At 41.4% G+C, this 15,851-nt stretch overlaps 1 protein-coding gene across 8 annotated transcripts in view; it reads right to left on the reverse strand.

Annotated features, from left to right (window-relative positions):
• Nucleotides 1-15,851, reverse strand: part of ST7 (suppression of tumorigenicity 7) — a 135,124-nt gene that overhangs the window by 61,033 nt on the left and 58,240 nt on the right. Inside the window, exon 1 of one of the 8 annotated variants that reach the window (XM_048946799.1) lies at nucleotides 5,179-7,261. The exons of the other annotated variants lie outside the window; for them this stretch is intronic. The gene's annotated coding sequence lies outside the window, so the exon portion shown is untranslated. Of the gene's footprint in view, nucleotides 1-5,178; nucleotides 7,262-15,851 lie in introns of those variants that run through there. 8 annotated transcript variants of the gene reach the window in all.

Genomic DNA, 15,851 nt, shown 5'->3' on the forward strand with positions numbered 1-15,851 from the left:
GTCCTTACAGAGGGGATTTCACTTCTGTTCCTATGCCATAGGCTCGTGGAATGCTGGAATATTTCCAGTTAAACTGGAAAGAGTACTTTGGAAGAAATTTGATTTCCAAGAGTATTAAATACAAAACCCTCAAAAATTTACCAAAGCTGTGAAGCCACCTACACCTGTCACGTTACAGAAGATTCCACAAAGGTAGCAATGAATATAGATATTGGATATTTGCTTTAAGTTTCTATCACCTCTTTCACTAAGAAATGTTGCAGAGAGAATAAAATAGCTTAAGCAGTGACAACATACTCACTTATCATTACCAACTGTCATCAGTAAAAATCACTTTGAGAAATGCATCCACATTTGGAAAAGCCTTCCCCACAAATTAAACTCCAAGGTGCTCATCAGTAGAGCAAAGTGAGTAGAATGCTGGTAGTTCTTGTCTGTCACCACATCTGCTGCAAGCAATTTATACTGATTTATAGACATCAATCAGATCTGAATGGAGATGGGATTTTATTTATCTTTTGCTTGCACCAGTACTGCTGCTTTACTTTGCTTACTGTACAGGGGCATCCATTCACACTGCTGCAGTTGCTCCCTTTTACAGCTTAATTCTGGGAGCTGGCAAGGTGAGCAGGTGCAAACTGGATGCTCTCAGACTGCACAGACCAGACTCCCTGCTCACCAGACCAGCTCTGTTCATTTGCTACAGTTACACGCAATTACAAGAGCTTCCTATCTTCCTGTATCTCTAATCCTTTTACTGTTCTTCCCACTGATTAATAAAAGAATCTTCTGTTCCATTACGGAAACTATCAACTTCTGCCAATTATTAACCAGCTTCCTCATTCCTCTGTCTCTGTAAATACTATTAACCAAAGCAAACACTTTCTAATATAAAACACATTTCCAAAACAGTAAAACTAAGCACTGGAGGATTTGTGGTCAGACTTTTTTAATGCTGAAGTCAGTGAGAATCTAGTCATCATTTTAATGGAAATATATCAAGTTCTAGTTATTGCAATGTTAATCACCGAAGTAAAAATCAATTCACTTTTGAGGTTATCTTATGTGTATCTTTATTAAAAAAAGAGAAAAAGAATATTTTTTCATATACAGTATTCTGACACTGAAGAAATCACTATCTGTGTTAGCTACCTAATTTCTACATCCCTTCCTGCACCTACATTGGATCCAGACTTCCTCCAATGTGTTGCTGTAAACTGGATACCATCAGATAATGCTAAATGTCCATCTATCTAAATTTGCATAGCAGTTTTTTTTATCTCTATTTCCCCGTAATGAAATAGCAGGAATGAAGAGCCTGAGAATTTTCTGAGAAGCAAGAGCTGAAATGATGACTGCAGAACAAAGGAGCCAAGGAGAACACCACAGGTGGCTGTCTTTCCTTAGGAATTCATAACATGCATCCTATGGCCAATTGTTGTGTCCAGGAAGGGAAGATGGCACACTTACTCAGCATGGATTAACAGCTTTCATCTGCAACTTGGTAGCATCAAAAAGGCATATAGCTAATATCCAGAAAGAAAACCTTGCCTATATTTAACAAACGCCTGATGTGCCTTCACTGTCAACTCATTTGAATCTATGGTTAAATCCCAATTTCCATTGGCTTTTGATGATGAATGATTTATTTTAGGTGTGTTAGTGGAGATGATGGAATACAGTAGGGCCTGTGTTTCTGTAAAGAAAACCAGCATGACCTATAAACACTGTCTAAACAAACTAAGCATGCCTGCTCATGAGAGGCTCCTGGCCATAAAAATAAGCCCCCTGCCTTTCTTCCCATCTCTTTATTGCTTTCATTTTAATCATGCTTGACTCATTCAGAATAAGGCACTCTTTACATTTCCAGCATTGCCTGCATGACACTGACAAATCATTCCATCCTACTGTATAACATCTAGGGAAGGATTATTATGTCATTGTTAACTGTGCACGCTCACACAGATGAATTTAGACCCAATTCAATTCCTGGCAGGCAGGCTAATAAAGCACTCAAGCAGCAGGCTGTTGAGGCTGATAAAAGAGGAGACTGAAATGTTCTTAAAGATGATGCCATCTCCTTAGGGGTGGGAGCATTGCAAACTACTGGCTATTCCCAGAAGGACAAAAAATGGCAATGCTGTTACCTACTTCTGTATTTGAGATCAGTTTGTTTGCCCTGAAGAGTGTTAATAAACAATTAATAGCAGTGTTACAACAAATCATACACACAAACAGCCAAAGCAAAGCAAAGCAAAGACTTCATCATTCGTTGTACTTAAGAGGAAAAATCATCACCTAGACAGAACGTTATATTCTGAAAGAGTTAAATAAACACCAATGACTTAGAAGAAATAAGAAGATGCACTGTAGACTCAGAATTAAAGATCAAGCCGAAAAAAATCCGAATATATTGAAATATGCATGAAATCACAGCTCTTTCTGTGCTGGAATCTCCATGCTCTTTGGTGAGACACAGTTTCTCAGTACAGTAGCAACGTTTATGAGCACGAATAATCAGGAGAAACAGAGAAGCTTACAGTCACAGAGCCCTTCTTGTGCACTGCTGTCCTCACGTCATCATGGCTACAATTTCCACATCACTAAGAAATTTCACTGTCTCCCCCTCCACAGAATTTGCTTAGTATGCAAAACAATGAGAATTCCTAATGCCAGTGCCAGGAGCCCAACCCCTGCAGGATGACCAGCTAAGAAGATGCTGTTGTTGAAGGCCTCGGGCACTTCAGCTCAGCTGCTTTTCACTACAGCAATCCCCTCCAGCTGCCGTTCATGGTGGCCAGCTTATTTCACAGTGGCCCCATGTGGATTAATGGAGTCCCCAGTCCAGAGCTGTCACAGCAGAGCAGAGCTGATCTACCCAAGTGTTAGTAAAGAGTGACATAAAGTTCAGTTATTTTAATGCCTGTATAAAATCCTCCTCTCTGAGTAGGAAACGCTGCATGCTCTGCACTAACTGAACTATTTATACATAACCTTTTTGAAGGCTCAAGCTGAATCTCAGAAGAATTTCGGCAATATGGGAAACCATGCTAAGGTCACGCAGAATTATGCATTCCATACTGTGAAGGCCTCCAGTTCAACACAGCTACAAACCACATCAGATTTAAAGTTAGCATGGGATACTGCCTTAAGAACAAAATTACAAAAACAACCCCTAACCTAAAACCACAGACAAGAAAAACCAAACAAAACCTTTACCATTTATCAGGGTTTTCCCTGGGAAAGCTACAAAGATTGCATTTTTTTTTCCCCACTTTTTCAGACTGAAGAAAGTGAACATTCAAAAGTTTAAGAATCTGGTGAATTGAGGACTATTTTTACTTGAGTTGTCGTAAATTCTATGCAACTTCCCTCTTTAAGACCTTTTTTGTCGGTCTGTTTTCAAATCTTGACAACTTTTGACACTCAGAAACAGACATGTGGCCATTCCAGGCAGGAACAATCCGTACCTCTGTGCTGTGCACGAGGAAATCCAGATGCCACTCACTCTGTTCAACCACCCACACTTGTCCTAAAGGCATGAGGCTGAACAGGAGTCACATTCAGACATCTGGAGCCTCATCTCATGGCCAGTGATCTATTGCTCTGGGAATGCTGGACCACAGCCCAGGTGAGAATAAATGGTGCTTTGCCAAAAGGTATCTATTACTTCAGATAACTAATGGACTCTGAATAGCGTGTAGAAAGAAGGGTAGAAGAGTCAAGAACAGCAAAAGCAAAAAATGCACATGAGAAATTAGAGATGTAACACGAGTGTAAACAGAAGCTATTTCTGGTTTGTGATCAGAGGTATCTTTCACTGGAGAGAAACCATGCTGTCAGTGCTAACAGCTTTGGTCATTTTGGGAAGCAGTACTGTCAACAAGTTATTCTACAGTATTAAATATACCCAGAGCCTTGTCACAAGCTTGCTGTCACCATTCATGTATCTTCCCAGAACTTCCTACTCCCATGGAGGAGCAGCAGCAATCACTGCTCGGCCACAGCCCAGAGCCCAGCACATCACAGTACATCAGTGCCACAGGGTGCATCAGTGCTTCAGCAGCTGCTAATAATAGCTGATGCACTTTCCCCCAGGCTACACACAGATACAGGACCCAATATACCAACCCCCCAAAACCATTCTCTGGTATGAATTTAAATACTAAAATCAACATAGGATAGGTAGGCTCCATCACAGTACTTTGCTGTTCCATCTGTCTAAGACCATGACCTTTTTACCTTTGGGAAGAATAAAGTAAAAAGAAAAAAAGATCGACTTTCCTTCACAGAAGCAGCCACTATCATGCAAAGTAGCTGCTACATTTGCTTTCCCTGCCAAAGGATGGGGGACATTTCCTCCTGCATTCACAATGCAGTGGTGACATGAGGTAATTACACAGCTCCTGTTAATTGTAGAGCACGGTGACTGAATACCAAGATTTGCTAATTATTGGCAGCAAAAAAACTCCGTTTAAAAAAACTGCCACCACCAATCAACCCCAGCATTTACATTTAAGTAAAAGAAAAATGAGGGAGAAAACATTTCCTGGGACCTTACAGCCCTCATCTGCCAGGGATTAAACTGTGCCATGCATTTCTTTATGGCCAGCATAGTGCCCTGCTGCTAAAAGCAAGCTGCTGCTACTAATAATGCAGGAATGGGGGGGAAGAACCGGACCAACTAAGAATGAAACACGAAGGATGAAGAATGATATGTTGTGCAAAAGTACTGATATTTGGATTTTTAGAGATGTGTGCATGTAACATCTGGTTGTTCATCAGTTCTTAGCTAAATTCTCTTGCAACATTTTCAACCTTTATTCTTCTAAAATTAGTTTGCTTGTCAGCTGATCTGAAACACTGCCAACGCCTCCCCTGCATATTTTAACATTTCAAAAAGCATAAGAGTCCTGGTCCTAATTGCTATGTAAGTGATGTACTGCACGTGGAAGAATGCTCTCGGATTTGTGAAGGGGTATTTCCTTCACCATGCAATGTTACACGGTGTCTTTGGCTCTGCACGCCTCCATGGGCAGCTCGTGGTGTTCCACTCCAACCACACAGTATTCAAACAAATTCACACTGTACTTGAAAATTTCTCTAGACATCAACTGCCACTAGTATAACAGAAATGATATGGTTATATCCAGTTTTTGTTTGTGAAGTCAGACTTACCTGTTTACCTTAACCGTCCCTCCTTCTGAGGCATTACACAGATCTATGTTCTTTAGCCTCTCAAAGCTGTATTAAAACAAAAGCCAATTAACTAAACCTCATTAACTGGAGTCATTTAAGACAGTTAATGGATTAGCACAGTTCTCTCACAGCCTAAGTTTTGTCCTCTCCTGTAGCAACGCCCAGGGAAGAACCAGCTGCATTGGCTCTTTGCTTTCGGTTCATTAGCTGCCTAAGAACACCCTTAACTAAAAGTTTGCCACAGTGACTAATTTAAAGGCTGTAGATAACAAAGGCTAATCCACTCTGGAGAGACAAATCGTGCCAAGAGTTTTCACAACCAGCTACTGGCCTTCCACAAAAGCCAAAATAACCCCTGGCTTCCTATTATTCAGGGACTCTCAGAGTAGGTGTTCCCATGCTAAAAGGAGAGGCACATGAACAGAACACCTGCTGCCCTGCAGCCCCCTTTTGTGCCGGGCAGAATTCTATATGAGCACTAACCCTACAGACACAGCAGTGTGCATCTTCCACCCTGACTTGTGTGTTGCATCCATATGCACACAAAGATGAGGATCATCATCTTTTATGCGTTAAAACACTGTCTCAGAAAAGAAAAAAAAATCAGAAAGCATGGTTGCAAAGTACATGTAATGAATCTTTCAGACATGTTTTTTCATTGTTTGTTTGCTTTAAATTCTGGAGAAATGTTCTGTTCCTGATATCTCTATCCTAACCTTGACAGCTTCCATATATAGCACATCTATTTTAAGAGTCTCTAAGATTCCGATCTCTTTGCACACAAGAAGTAGCAAGGTGCTTCTTGGAACAGAGGTAACTGGAAAACAATGTTGTAATTAGAGGCAGTAACCTCATGAAAATTCCCCAGAGATCCACAACAGCTAATATTTTGTCATTGAAAACTCATCTTTGCTTCCTACTTACAAAATCAATAGGGCATTCGTGCCATTTGTCTCTAACCTAGCTATTTTAAATTTCCACATGCAGCAGGGATTTGTTTCCAATAACCGATGGCATGGGTAGTGGAGCACAAAAAGAAAATTTTCAAGCAAGTGTGATTCATTATGGTTCTGTATTTAATAATCAATTTTCCCTTTCAGAGCACTCTTGAAGCTGAGTGACTCACATAACACTCATACCAAACGGAAGAGAAGACAAGTTCAGTAGACAATTTGGAGCTCTTTGCCTCACTTTTGGGGATTTTCACAAAAAGCACAGCACCAAGTTTGACAAGTGCAGTATGATTTCCACTGTCTAGCAGTCTCTTGGGACACCCAAAACTTATTAAAATATAAAAGGCTCTGGCAACTCCGTAGATAAAACTGAAATCTGCATTCAGGTCCCAGGTGATGCGGAGACCAACTTTGGTGGTGAATTTTGTATAATAAAAATTTTCGACAGAATGAGCTCCAGAGAAACAACTTCCAAACAAAACCACAGGAAATGGATGGTGAGGGCTCACATGGGCTGCAGGGAAGCAGAGTGCTAAGTTAGACCTTTAAAACACTATCAGCTGGTGGCCAGGAGATCCTCTGTCCCTGCAGACAGCAAGTCTTTCTCAAATGCTTCTTCCTCCAGAGGTCTGGGACATCAGACAGAACTGGTTTGGCCATGGTTTTAAAGCTTGCTTCATTTTCTGAGAGACAAATAAAACAGTGCTTAGATTATGTCACTAGCATGAACAATAAAGATGTGATTTGATTTAGCCTTTGATGAAATCCCAGGAGTAAAGGCAGCTCAATACACCCACAGTTTTTGTTACTGAATATCTGATGGTTTTAATTCCAGAAAGGAGCTGTGGATGACTTGGCTAAAAATAACTGTCAAATTGTGTTCCACACAATAGTGTCTTCTTTTCCTTTCTTCTCATTAGAAGCATGAGATCTGCTCAGAGGTGGGCCTCTTCCCACACACGGAGGGGACACAGCAGGAGCAAGGCTGCTCAAGCACCCTGCAGGCACTGGGCATGCATCAGGAGTCCAGCACACTGATCCCAGCCCTCCACTGATCCACAGCTTCTTCCTCCAATTTCATTTCCTGTTATGTTGGTGTGGAGACAGAAGTGAAAAAGGTGAACAAGGTGTGTTTGATAAATGAGATGTTTGATAAATGAGAAATAAAAACAGCACAGGGCTTCCTATACGCTGTGTTCTCAGCTCTGCAGTTGTCCCAGTCAGATGCTGCACTGGCTCTAAATTGCAAATTCAAAGCCTATGTGAAACATTCAGCAGTGTCTGGAAGCTCCCACGTTTAGCTACAGCCTGCAACCTGTGAAAACAAATATATTCACCTGTCTGAATTCCCCTGAAGATATCAAGCAGGTGAAGAATGCATCCTCACATATTTTAGAAAGTAACTCCGGAAATATTTGCATGTCATGCCACATCAAACTGCAAGTAACAGTAGATGCCAAGATGCAGAAAGCAGATGAAGCCAAAAAAAGTATTTCTCTTTGTGCTTAGCAGGCCATTTTCTGTTTAGATGCTTTGCTGAAGGGAGAGCACACCTGCAGCATGGTTGGCCATCAATGTTATCTTTTGCTGTGCACACTGGGTCTCATGATGCAGGTCAGGAATTCCCGTGGCTCTGACATGAGTTATGGGAACTCCAAGTTCCTCAAAAATCAGGCCAAGACAGCTCAAATTGAATGCCTGCAACCAGAGAATGGTTTTGGTTGGGCAGGCAGTGAGTCAGAAAGGTAAGAGCTGCTGCGGGATCTCAGCCTGGGGCCTGAGCACAGAGCGAGAGCCCACTGCCTGCCCCCATCTCCAAGCACGGCTGAAGGCTGTGTAACCTGTGACCAATGTGCTCAGTGACCTGGGAAGGCCGTGCACAAAAACAGGCAGTGAAAAATGGCTTGGTTTCATCACAACCACTTTGCTTCTCTTCTGTTCATATTAGTTCATCTAGGACTAGTAACCATGGCCACATAAATCCTCAGACACAGGTGGTTAATTGTGATAATCACTGTATTGGGAGTTTTTTCAACTCTTCTTTAATTTAATATACAAGGATCAGCTTTGAACAATTGTCTTTGAAGATAAAACTTGCAATGTTTCTTCCTAATGCAGTAGTAGAAGTTACTGGAGCTCCCTTTTTCTTGGAGTGGGGAGACTCCAGCAAAAAGATTCAGCAACTGGGGGACTTCCACTGCCTGATTTTCTCTACATGCGTGTCTGGGAACCATTTCCATCTGGCACTGGAGGGTGGGCAATAGGAAAGTGGTCTCTGAGTGTGCAGATCTTGCAACTGATTCCCCTCTGAATGCACACGTCCAAATGAGCAATGGCTTCATCAGAAAAACCCAGAAGAAAGCACTGAGAATGGCAGAATACCAAAATCAGTACAGTAATACATCCAAAGTAATGTATCCTACAGAACACTCAAAGAGGGAACAAAAATTATTGTGGCAGACTCCTTAACTTAATGCTTTCCAAAATGCCACTTGGCACAAAAGCAGAGTAAGTGTGTTTAAGTGCTTGGAGTTGGGACACTCAAAAACCCCTTACTGCTCACTGTTCAAAGAACAAAAATACCACCAAGGAAAGGGCCACTGACTTTCTGACTGGAAGCACCCATTAGAGAGATGAACACTGGAATATGTATGATAACAGAACAAGACAGAATTTGCAATAAAGTTTAGGTTCTGCCTCCATATTCACAACTGACTTGTTTGTGAATCTCTGTATGCAGTGTTCTGGGGCTCAGTTTCCATGCAAGTGCCTTGGAAAAGGACTTCAGTAACATTTTGTGAATCAGAAGTTCTCTTTTGCTGTTTTCCCTGTTGCTTCCATGGAGTAGCTTCCTAAAATGCTGGTAAAGTAAGTCACTCAGACCTTCTCCGAATCAAGAAGGCATTACAGAAGATTACATTCAAAGAAAGGTATTTCATTTAGTGCTTTCCAGCAGAGCTGATCTTGGTCCACTTGTCTCAGAACAGCACGGTAGTCAGCGCTACAATAGTCAATGAGGCAGACTTGCCAGCTAGCATTATATATAGGGGATGGATGATGAAGTAAAGCTCCAGAGAGGTATAAAAACAAAAAAATAACATAGCTTTGCAGCCTTAAAAACTCCCCTGAGCAGAAAAAGTGAATGCTACAGATAGCTTACTATGTTGGCTTTGGATCTCCCCAAATATGTTTACCATCTATTTTCTTTATTACTTTTTAAAAAAGAAAATAGTTTATCTTAAGTTCCAGCCACATTCTTAAGGAATGGATTCTTGAAGAGCTCCTTCTTTATGTTATGCAATCAATATTTTACTTAATACCGAAGAGTTATCACTGAGCAAAGATCCCATCTGAAACTCAGGAAGAAATGTCATCAGCCCAGGAAGGCAGGGAAAACCACCTGAGCATGTTAAGACATTGTTGCCTGAAGGAAACAGGTAGGGGAGACAAGAGGAAAGAGCGATGCCTGAACACAGCTCAGCAAAGCCATGCACTGAGGGAGTGCCGGCAGCAGAAGCCAAAAGTGAGAGATGCCAATAGGTCTGCAAGCCTGAGATGGCATCAAGAGATGTTACATTTTAGAGCTGTATTAAAAATGTATTTTGCTGATATGCAATGGGGAAAGATTTGTTGATTTCTGCAGGAATACACCAGTAAATAATTATTACATTAATCCTTTCCCAAAAGTATTTACAAGTATAACATAAGAAAAAACCTGCTTTTCAAAACTCACTTTTTTTTCCTCCATTAAAGGCCAATGCCCTGAGGATGAAATAAATAAATTCCTTTTTTTTTTTTTTTAATTATCTGGGAATTATAAACACGGTTTTGTGGGGAAATGCACCTCTCGGGGTGGGAATCTTATAACATGTTTTTAGACTTCTGCAGAGCGGTGCCTTCCCTTCAAGGGAATGGTTTTAAACTGTTTTCCAAGTTACATCAATACTGACACACAGGTAGATCTTCATAAATTAGTTTGTTTCAAACCACAGCTAGGAATCCATGAGGATTCTTCCAATGGTTTCATTAGGGTTCTCAGTATGCTGCTCTTACTGGTTTTAAAAAAAAAATAGTATTTTTAGTATTTTTAACATTGCACTTTGTGGAGAGAAATGGATGCAGCGAGGCAAAGCAAAAAGGGAAGGCAACAGGACACTGTCTAGAAGTACAGCGCACTCTCAGCACTGTCTGCCTGTTCTGCTGCTGTCAGTGCTGTGAGAGAATGCCAGTGCGTGGGCACACGTCAGATCTGAAATGCCACGGAACGAGCACACAGCAGATGGCTTCCACATACCGACGAGTTTGGAAACGCAGGTGAATAACCCAGAGAAAGTTGTTCTGGGTAAGCATTGCTGAGGCAAAGCTACAGGTAAACAGGCAGCACAGAAACGTGAACAAGCAATGGCAGCAGGCCCTGCTGAGCTGCAGGCACCTGGCCCAGAGCAGCTGGGGCAAGGCCTCCTCACTGGGCTGCCACGGGGAGCGACCGCTCTGATTCCATGTGCCATGCTTCATTCATGAGGAGCATCACTATTTCTTCTCAAGCCTGGGCCACAAAACTGAATGAGCAAGAAAAAAAGAAGAAAACTGAGACACGAAACAAGCCTGGATTCTTCAGTAGCAGCCTCTGCTGTCTCCGTGTAGACATAGCTTCTTCCCCAGTTTTGCCCTGAGCAGACAGACGCTTTTCCACCACTGCTGTGCTCCCTTTCTTCAAAATGTTTATCTCCAAGACCCTTCATGCAGCTGACAGGGAAAGCACAGAGGCTTTGCTTGCAGATGGGCTAAATAAGATTTCTTGCTGCAGGCCAGCATTTGCATGCTCTGAAGTGCTCTCAAGCAACCCAGGGCAGCTCAGGCAGCAATACAGACATCAAGGACTGAACTGTGGTGATGTGTGAGCTGACTCCTCAGCACACCAACTCCAGCTCAAAAAGCCATTCTCATATTCTTCCACACTGCCCAGCTTCAAAGCTTCTTGACTCCATTTCTGCAGCATACGCCAATTTGATTGCCTCTATGGCAGCTCCTTCCTCTTCTTTGAGCTTTAGATTATCCATCTTGGCTGCCATCTGGCCCAATTTAATTTCCACTTGCAATGTCATTTAAAAAAAACAGGCAGATATACTTTCCTATCCCATCAGCATGCACTGAAATGGTCTCAGACTGGAGTAGGATCTGGAAATGCAAAACATCTGCCTATGCCCTTTCTGCCAGGACAGGTAGCAGCACCTGTTCCTGCAGAGTTCAGCCACTTATCCTTATGCAACTGCATCACAAGGTGAACAGTGATGGGCCAAATGCATATCTAATGCCAGTGGGCATAAACTCCAGTCAAAGTCCCTGATGACATCAAACAGTTTATTTTTCTCAGTAAATCCTTTTGAAAGCTTTTCCTAAAATCAAATTTCCCCACAGTTCAATCAAAAAGTTGGGAAACGCATTACAAGAAAGCAGCTGATGAGTAGACAGATTGACACAGAAAGAAGCGTGAACAAGAAATACCATGGCTTACTTTATTTAAGGGATGAATTAAATAGTTCCTTTGACCTTGAAGGAAAATAATCTTGTTCAAGAAATGGAAATCGTTTCACTGCAACAGCTCAATCGCATGAATAGAATCCACCATCAGTTTCTGCAATGCCAGGGTGCTATCTGCCTAGCCTAGAGAAGGACTGAACAGTCCAATCAGAGAAGAGCCATTAGGCAGGGCTGATTCACCCAAAATCCAGCAAGAAGTATAGCGTGGGGCATCCTGTCTTGTGGCTGTGGCTTGTGGTGCCATGACCCCCAAACCACATTGGACACAGCACCAGAGCCCTGTCCAAACACAGGCATTCCCTCTTTCACCATATATTTTAAAAGGTTTTCTTCTTCAAAAAGATGAACAGAGATGGGGTTAAAAACAGGTCAGTGCTGAAGGTCTAACTCTGCTCCCTTGCATTTCAACCAGCACACAACACCTTTCATCCAGGGGATGGTTGGAGATGAAGGTGGTCTGCGCTGGGATGGCAGAGGCAAAATTCAATGCTTTGTTTCAAGTCATACATTACACCTGATGCACCGTACCTAACTTTTATCTGACTATGATTCAAGGAGTAAAACAGTACGGCTTGATTCTTGATCTACTTAGTATGACAAAATAACTGTTGGAATATACTTCAGGAAGAGAAGAAACAAAAGTCACTTCTATTTGTTATTCTTCCTTCAGCTCTCCTTCCCCTTTTCCCCACTTCTGTCTTTCATACTGAGCCTCAGACTCAAGACAGCTTCCTCACTAAATTTTGCTTAAGATGGACTCCAAGGGGAGGATTTTCAACCGCATGATTTAGCTTCCCACCTGTAATTAATCGTAAGAACAGCTAAGCAGCTGCACTTTGGTGTGCAGCACCAAGTGCTTACCCACACTATTATTTAAGCTGGGAGTTTTCATTACGTTTTCTTTGTCTGACCCAGCTCAGGAGCTGCTCCAACACTATTTGCTCCAGTAGCAACATTTTCAGGACAATTCTGTGCCCAGCCATACAGACATGTTATTTTGTGCAGATGCTCAACTGCTTTTAGCCTTTTTCTGAATCACCAGAGATGGGATCATCCATCACCTTGTTTCAAGGTAAAGGGATTCTGGTCAATCTAAAATCATTTCTTAACAATTTTTTTTCTCTCCTGGTGATCAGTTTAAGGTTGCATCGAGAACAACTGATGCTAAATGACAAAGACAATTGATTTTACTGATGATGCCATTTTTTCCCCCAGTCTGTTTGCCTTTAATCTCTTCTGGATCAATATTATTGGCCAGATAATTTCTGTCTCAGTCTTTCATATAAAAAATAAAATAAAATAAAATAAATAAAATAAAATAAAATAAAAAATAAAAATCTTCTGACAAACTACTGTTATTAATTTCCACCTACATATGTATATTTTTTAATTTGTAAAGTATAACATTGTGAAAACCTCTAGCAAATGAAGAAAATCGTCATTTTGATGAGGGTTCTACAAAATGTTAATAAATACATTTTGCACTTACATCTTTTGTCTCAATTTGGCACAATACAAAGAGAAATTACGACTTCCTAATTCTGAAAAAATAGCTTAATGTTATGTCCATGCTCAAATGGATGTGATCAGTCAGTTCAATACAGGTGCAAATGAGAGATGAAACCTGAAATCCTGCTACTCCTTTCTCTGAGCTCATCTAGATGTCCTGTTTCAACATCTGAAGTCTGGTCTGAAGCCCAGAAAGTGTGATTTACCGCAGCTGGTGGAATGTAACACAATGTTGGTGTATAAATATAAAATATGAAAACGAATAGAAGAATACTTTCTGGAGAGCTAATGAAAATGACTTCACTACTGAAGCTGTATGTGCAGAAACACGCACCTGGCAAGGCAGCCCAGGACTCCTGGGAATTATCAGAGCACTTCAGTTGCTGCTGTCACTTTGTGTAACCATCCCTCCACGATAACAAAGTCTTCCAAACCTCACCTCATTTCTGACTCCAGGCCATCAGACCACAAATGTTCTGCTACCACAACATGGAAAGTACCAAAATCTGATGTCCAAAGGATAAAGGAGATGGAACACGTGACATAACTTCTGCTTCAGAAAGGCCTGCATGCCTCAAAGGTTATTTCTTTTTTCAACCTACCACAGTTCGTCTAAGGAGATTACTCCTATAGAGTCTGCTTGAAAGTTCAGTGTCCTTTCCATGGTAGATATCAAACTACAGAGCGTGCCTCAAATTCACACTTCAAAAGGGGAACTTAAGATACAGAAAAGCAACTGTAAACAGCAAATTAGAATCACAGGGAAAATCCATTTACCTTCTCTAACAAAACAAAGAAAAACTTCTTCAGCCTACTCTTAACATGGGTCTGAAAAAAAGATGCAGGAAACACCTCAGCCACACAACAAAGAGTGGTACAGAGCACTCTAAAGGATTCTATATAGTTTCAAGAAGTCTTCGAGGTTCTTGAAGATACTCATCTCCATCCACAGCAGAGTTAAAACCCTATTAAACAAATTGAAAGACTGATCCGCTTGAATACAGTGCTGAAGAAGAATACTGCTTTGGTATTACTTAAGTAGCTCACTTGAAGCTCTCTCCACTGCACAACGTAGGCATGCCCTTCCTACAAAAACCTAAGCTCCATTAATTAAGTGGCAAAACCCCTGCTGACTTGGTTTGTCCTTCAACTTTTACATTAAAGTCCTATCTTCAGCTTTTTGGACATACATACACCACTGTTTGCAGAATGCCATAAGCATCTACTCAAGCTAACAAGCCCTGCATCCAAATCTTAAAAGAACTCTGTTGAAATGTCACATCCATTCTTATTTGAAATGACAAAAACTTCCAGTCTTCATAGGCATAATTAAAATTTGTGTTCCATATATGCTTTCCCCTCTGGAAAAAATTATGATCTATCATTTTAAAGGAATCAAAGCATCTTTCTACAATTGGCGTCTGACAGATTTCATTAAAGTCAGGTTTCTTTTGAAACGTGGTATCTATAATTCTGTTTAATGTAGAGCTCCCTCTGTGCATTTTATATGTGTAGACAATGAGCACGCATACATTTTCCCTCTAACTTTTTCTGACAGTAAATCTGTTTCTAGTACTGAAGAGCAACATATTGAAGCAGGAAAAGATGACATTAATTTTGTATGTAAATTGAATGTATGCAATACATGACACAATAAATGTCTGTGAATTACATGGATTTTGTATTCCATAGAGTTGATTAATGTCTATTTTATGGCTTGTTTCACCAGAGCTGTCCAGAGGAGGGCCAGGAAGATTATCAGCGGGCTGGAGCACCTCTCCTGTGAAGAAAGGTTGAGGGAGCTGTGTTTGTTCAGCCTGGAGAAGAGAAGGCTCTAGGGAGACCTCATTGCAGCCTTCCAGTACTTCAAGAGGGCATATGAACAGGAGGGAGACCAAGTTTTCACATGGGCAGACAGTGATAGGGCAAGTGGGAATGCTTCTAAATTAAAAGAGTGGAGATTTAGATTAGATGTAAGAGGGAAATCCTTTATTCAGGGGGCACTGAGGCAGTGGCACAGATGCCCGGAGAAGCTGTGGATACCTCATCCCTGGATGTACTTGAGGCCAGGTTGGATGGGGCTGTGGGCAGCCTGAGCTGGAGGGTGGCAGCCCTGCTCATGGCATGGGGTTGAAACTGGGTGGTCATTAAGGAACACTCCATTATAAGCCATTCTGAAATTCTATGGCTCCTTAACTCATAGCTGAAAGGTGCCACACTCTTCAGAGCTCTACCCAGATCTATTCCTTCACCACCATTCAGACTTCCATTTGCACCTAGCCCTGGAACTGCTGGCCTGGCCACAGACGGCCCGGATTCCTTACCACCATGGGGACTGCCAACCTAGGAATGGTGAACTGGGCTTCTTCCCCCCTGCTAGGAAAAGATTCAAGGTGGTGCCCTGTTCAAATTTGCATGTCTTGTTTACAAAATGTACTGCAGTCATTAGGTAACCACAGCTCTACTAATTCCCATATTTGAATGCTCTTTCATTTAGCACTTCCTGCGGTTACTGTAATTACATTTCAGGGCTCATTGGCTGAGAAAGTCAAATGACATGATACAAAAGGAATAATACTGAAACAAAAGTTCTCATCTCTAAATGTCAAATATACAAGAATGTACCATAGGTTTTCAACAAATGAGACT

This window comes from Lagopus muta, chromosome 1 (genome assembly GCF_023343835.1).
Source record: "Lagopus muta isolate bLagMut1 chromosome 1, bLagMut1 primary, whole genome shotgun sequence".
Lineage (NCBI taxonomy): Eukaryota > Metazoa > Chordata > Aves > Galliformes > Phasianidae > Lagopus > Lagopus muta.